Genomic DNA, 6,440 nt, shown 5'->3' with positions numbered 1-6,440 from the left:
AGTACCGGCATCTTTTTTTTCCCCCACTTCAAGCACTGGTGTAGCCTGTATATGGACTTTTTGTTTATGTTTATGTTATACCTGTTGCAGGATGCCCTGCTACAGTTTATTTCTAGAGCTAGGACAACGAATAGGGTAGTGCCAGGATATCTATTAGAGAGGGCCTCAAAAGTGGTAGAGGAGGGCAGTTCAATTAGGAAGGTAGCTGAGAAGTTCAGGATTCCTGTTCTTTCACTGGCCCGATATGTGAAAAAAAGGCGAGAGCTTGCTGATGAGGACCCAGGCCTGCTGCCCTCAGTAGGGTACAAGGGCTGCCATGCAGTTCTTACTAATGACCAGGAGATCAGCCTGGTGTCTTATATCAGGACAGCGCGGCAGCCTACCCCCCCCAAAGAGGTAGGAATGCACTACAAACCAACAATAGGGAGAGACCAGGTTAGGCACAATGACAAATAAGCCAGTATTACAAATCCATAACAGATGTTTTGCTGCACATACATTTTTTCTGTAGGCTGAATGTATTTTTCAACAGCCTTTAACTTCAAATCATGAAACAATTAAATTATACATGGGATATCTTCTTAAAGTACAACTGCATTATCAACTAATTTTGTTTTTCTTTATCGTTGTAGATTCGCAAATTCTCTTTTGAATTGGCCGATTTTTACAGATTGCCTTTTTTTTCACAGCAGTGAACTAAAAATGGCAAGCAATGGCCAACTAATCAGGCCTCATCCAAAAGCTGGCCCCAGAAAGGCCAATGGTCAACATTGGAGGAAAAGGACCACTGAAATTCTCACTGATACCCCTGTAAAGGAGACCCTTGGAGAGGAGAAAAGAAGATCCTCCATGAAGGCGAAGAGGAAGATCATGATAGAGAGAAAGGAAGTAGGAAAAACTAAAAAGAAAAGCACAGAAGACACCCAATGCCTGGTGTGTGACCAATGGTTCCAATGGCTCCATGGGTAGCATGTGGTCACACTTAGAAATTCTTACCCGCATGCGGAGACAACTATACCCAATCATTGTTTTTCTTTGTTGTTTGTTACTTTTGACAGTTATCGTTAGTGTTGTTATTGGAATGTTTCCATTTGTAATGTTGCAATATCTGTTTGTTAAATATCTTGTTCCTGTTTTATATATTTTAATCAGTGCTAATTTAAATAAAATTAATGAATTTAAATGTATGAATGAACAAACATGTTGCCCAATTGTTATTTTCTTTATTTGTCTTTATTTATTATATTTGCAATGAACGGTTAGTTACCTTTACATCATTAGAAATGGGTGTCTCAACTGTACCACATATGGGTACAGTTGAGACAAAGTTGAGACAAAAAGCACCTTATTTTTATTAGCTAATTGTGGAAAATTTAAACTACTTAAGGGTATTATTGATTGATAATATCTTAGCATACAAGCTAATGAAATGTCATGTGGAAATTCACTTCTTTTCAGTATCAGTATTAATGTATTTTGTGTGAAAAGTCTAAACGCAAAAAGTGTCTCAACTGTACTCAGTCTACCCTACTAATGAAGCTCAGCGCAAATTCTTTCAGGAAGACGTCACTAACCCAATCGCTATGCTTTCTTCTTAAATCAAATCAGCTGTTTAGAAGCGATGCTTTCAGTTAAACCAATCAGACTTGGCCACGAAATTCAAGGGCCAATCACAGCGTTACAACTCTGCTTTAAATCTGTTCTCTGTCCGTGCTGTCAGCTGTCGTTTCAGGCAAAGCGCTCAACCCTCCACCCCCCCTGCCACCTCCGGTCATCGTGTTTCTCCCGGCTGACCGCTACGTTGCCTCTTCGGTCTGGTCTTGTGTCTCTTTTTCTCCGCCGCCACCAGTGTCTAGACTCCGTCGGGGGGGGTTATGTTCCTGTTCTCTACCCCTTTAAAAATATTATTAATTCGATGGAGTCTAATCTCCAAAAGACTTTGTACATTTTACTATACAGTTGTACAATAAATATTTTTGCATATCTGCAAACGAAGTCTCTCCTGATTGAAATACCTTTTAGTGTATAACAGGCTATGAGTATTTCCTTTAACCTGTCACATAAGCTTATACCTACTTCCTGGCACTGCCTTTACATTATTGTCTTTATACACACACACACACACACACACACACACACACGTCATATAATTAGAATATCATGAAAAAGTTGATTTATTTCAGTAATTCCATTCAAAAAGTGACATTTGTATATTATATTCATTCATTACACACAGACTGATATATTTCAAATGTTTATTTCTTTTAATTGTGATGATTATAACTGACAACTAATGAAAATCCCAAATTCAGTAAATTAGAATATTACTTAAGACCAATAAAAAAAAAAAAAAAAAAAAAAAAAAAAAAAAGGATTTTTAGAAACGTTGGCCAACTGAAAAGTATGAACATGAAAAGTATGAGCATGTACAGCACTCATTACTTAGTTGGGGCTCCTTTTGCCTGAATTACTGCAGCAATGCAGCGTGGCATGGAGTCGATCAGTCTGTGGCACTGCTCAGGGGTTATGAGAGCCCAGGTTGCTCTGATAGTGGCCTTCAGCTCTTCTGCATTGTTGGGTCTGGCGTATCGCATCTTGCTCTTCACAATACCCCATAGATTTTCTATAGGGTTAAGGTCAGACGAGTTTGCTGGCCATTTAAGAACAGGGATACCATGGTCCTTAGACCAGGTACTGGTAGCTTTGGCACTGTGTGCAGGTGCCAAGTCCAGTTGGAAAATGAAATCTGCATCTCCATAAAGTTGGTCAGCAGCAGGAAGCATGAAGTGCTCTAAAACTTCCTGGTAGACGGCTGCGTTGACCTTGGACCTCAGAAAACACAGTGGACCAACACCAGCAGAGGACATGGCACCCCAAACCATCACTGACTGTGGAAACTTTACACTGGACTTCAAGCAACGTGGATTCTGTACCTCCTCTCTTCCTCCAGACTCCTGACAGCTGTCAAGTCAGCAGTCCTCCCCATGATTGTGTAGCCTACAGAACTAGACAGAGACCATTTAAAGGCCTTTGCAGGTGTTTTGAGTTAATTAGCTGATTAGAGTGTGGCACCAGGTGTCTTCAATATTGAACCTTTGCACAATATTCTAATTTTCTGAGATACTGAATTTGGAGTTTTCATTAGTTGTCAGTTATAATCATCAAAATTAAAAGAAATAAACACTTGAAATATATCAATCTTTGTGGAATGAATGTATACATTATACAAGTTTCACTTTTTGAATGGAATTACTGAAATAAATAAACTTTTTCATGATATTCTAATTATATGACCAGCACCTGTATGCCACTTTTTTAATGTTTTATGTATTTTGCTGTTTTGTAATGTATCATATCGTGTTGTATTGTGGTGTACTGTATTTATAACATTGCTGTGAATTCAGTGAAAGTCATCCATGTAATAGTTATCCAGAGACCACAATGGAAATAAGTCTTGGACTTTATTGTGTTTTTATCCTTGATTGTATTTTATGTCCTTTTATCACGTGTAAGGCATTCTCTTACAATTAAATAAATCAAATCAAAGACCTGCCCAGGGATGACTAACTCTGACACATTCACATTTAAATTTTAATTACAGTTATGTGCCCTGTCCCTCCCTGGGAAATAAATAGAAACATTAAATGCTACTGGGTTAAAGTTTCAGTGTAAAGTTTTTGCAGTGACCAGGGGTCTCATTTATAAACGTGGCGTACGCACAAAACGGGGCTGAAAATGTGCGTGCGCCACTTCCCACGCAAAGGTTGTGATTTACAAAAAACAAACTTGACGGGAGAATGTGCGGTCCTCCACGCAAACTCTGAAGTAAATGTGCAGACTGCTCTCACGGAATGGTGTATGTAGGACTTGCCAAATCGTATGGCATTATTGGTGTGTTATTAAGACGCATTTTTCCACGCCGTTTGGCCTCCATTGACTTACATTAGGTTGCTATTGTGTGTGAATTGACGCCGTAGCGAGTAGTATGAATGTTTACATCTGCTGTACACAGCGTAGACAGGATAGTTCAAAATGCGTACAGATAACATGCAATCTGGCTTTAGGAAAGTGGCGTTTATGTTTACGCAAAGTCATGATGTCACTTTGAAATGTGGGCCGCTCGCTTTGTATAAAACAGTGGTTGCCGTATTTTCTAGACATAGTTATGCTTGAGCTCTCTACAGCAAGGATTAACAAAGCCAAATCATCAACTATAGACCTGTGGAAAAACACAGCAGCACAGGTATCAGTTCTGGTGACCTCGGCGTCACAAGAATTAGAGGAGAGGGACTAGGCAAGGTGTGATTTTTTATTTATTTTTTGTTTGTTTCGTTTTCCTCGGCCGCAGAGGGTGTGGGGTGGGAGAGGGTTTTGGTTTTTGTTGTTCAATTGTATTTCCTTGTTCTGTAAGTTGAACATTTTAAAACAATAAAAAATGTATCTAAAAAAGAAGGTAAATGTGGGAATAACGATTACTCGTAATATGTTCCAGTATTGATGCCTCGCGCACATTTCTTGACTCCATATCATCCATGTTATCATGAAGATTAAATCCAGCAGTGTTATTTGTGCTTTTTCTGAGTGATACTTGTTCCATAAACACCTTGTAAAATCCAACTCAAACCTTTAATAAAAATGTGTTATTAATGTTCAGTCGGTCCTGTCTCACCGTCACACGGAGCGCAGGAGGAGGAGATGGCCCAACTGCATGGAATACAGGAAAGCATCAAATACCAGTGTAAATAACTAAATATCTGTCTTTAATACTGTGCATATATCATCAAATGTCAAAGTCTGAAAATACAGCCATTAAGCTCTCGCGCAATCGTTACACTTAATGTCCTCGTTATCAGTCCGAACTTTAATACTGTTCGTGTGTCAGGGTTTTGGGACAGAACTCAAACGCGGAAATAAAGTAGTGAAAATAGAAAAAAATGTTTATTGTAACAAAATCTTGTGGTTGGAGACTAGTAGCAGAGAGAGATGAGGAGATCGAGGTTTGTAGGAGCTGGAGACAGGAATGGAGCCGACTGGGTCCGAGATCTGGTGGCTGCTGAAGGTGAGTTCTTTCTTCTAGGATACGGAATACAGATAAATTAGAACGAGGCAAAAAGTCAAAACAAGGAATTACTAGTGATGGGACGTTTGACACCGAGGCACCGAAGCTTGTATCACTCCCGCAAAGCACACTGGTTCGAAACAGTGTTGGAGCTTGTATCGAATTGAAATAAGCACGTGACTGATGACGTCCGAAGCTTCGAACGTCACTGAAACTCCGGGTGGGTTTGCTGGATTCATGTCGCTGCGCTTACCAACGCCAATTCGAGAATTCACTGGAACATCGTGTGGTTTATGAGTGTGGCTTGCAATTTATTTGATTAGCCTATTAATAGAAATTAGCCTACTTACATACACCTGCACGTAATTCTACATAGCGGTAGAAGGTGGCATTGTTGCTGCAGTTTATTGAATCCATATTTAGCCTAATTAAACATACTTGCATTCAAATCCTGATCACAGTAGTTTATATATAGTTTATATATTATAATGTTATATCCAAACATTCATACATAGGTTTTATATTTTTAATTTCGTCATGTCATGTTCATGTCATTTGACCCTTGTGTTGACTTTGAGTCACATTGACCCGTTTTCAATTTTTGTTTTATATCAGAAAATATGGGACGTAGAAATAAGCGCTGAAAATGTGTAGAAGAAAAATTTAACAATTTAAAACGTTGGAAAAAGCAAAAACTGTGAAAAAGGCATCAAAAACATCGGAAAAAAGTGTTTCTTTCAAGGTTGACGGGAAGAAAACACAAGGGTTAATTCAAGTTCAGTCATGTCATGCCATGTGCATGTGTCCATTCTGTCTCTCCTATGTTCATGTTGAAAGCTTCGTTTGGCTGTGTCGAGTTATAGCCACTGTCATTTCAGCAGATGTCACTTCGTTCTCTTCGATGCTTTGATGCTTCGGATCATTTTGCGATACAATCAGGAAGAAGCTTCAGAGGCTTCACAAGGCTTCGTTCGCCCATCACTAGGAATTACTAGCGAGAGCAGCAAATAAGTCATACTCTGGGTGACTAACAATCCAGCATTGAGCAGAAGGACACACTGGTCTTTTAAAGAAGGTTGATGAGCTGATGAGTAGCAGGTGAGTTGATTAGGGAATAGAAACCAGGTGCGGGGGAGAAGGCAGCAGGAGGAGGCGTGTCCACACACTGTGGAAAATTCCATTAGAGAACAGAAAAAACAAAAAACACACCAGCCACACTGCAAGCAATCAAAGGGGAAAAAAAATAAAAATAAAAAACAGTCACACCAGACCAGAGAGTCACCGGGCGTGACATTGTGACTAAACCTGCATGAAGAAAAGTGTGTAGAGCCTATTAGACTTTCGTCTTCAAAATGTATCTCGGGGTTGGGGGGGTAGGGGG

Source organism: Perca fluviatilis, chromosome 20, assembly GCF_010015445.1.
Source record: "Perca fluviatilis chromosome 20, GENO_Pfluv_1.0, whole genome shotgun sequence".
In the NCBI taxonomy this organism is placed as follows: Eukaryota; Metazoa; Chordata; class Actinopteri; order Perciformes; family Percidae; genus Perca; species Perca fluviatilis.
Note: the sequence above shows the minus strand (reverse complement) of the source record.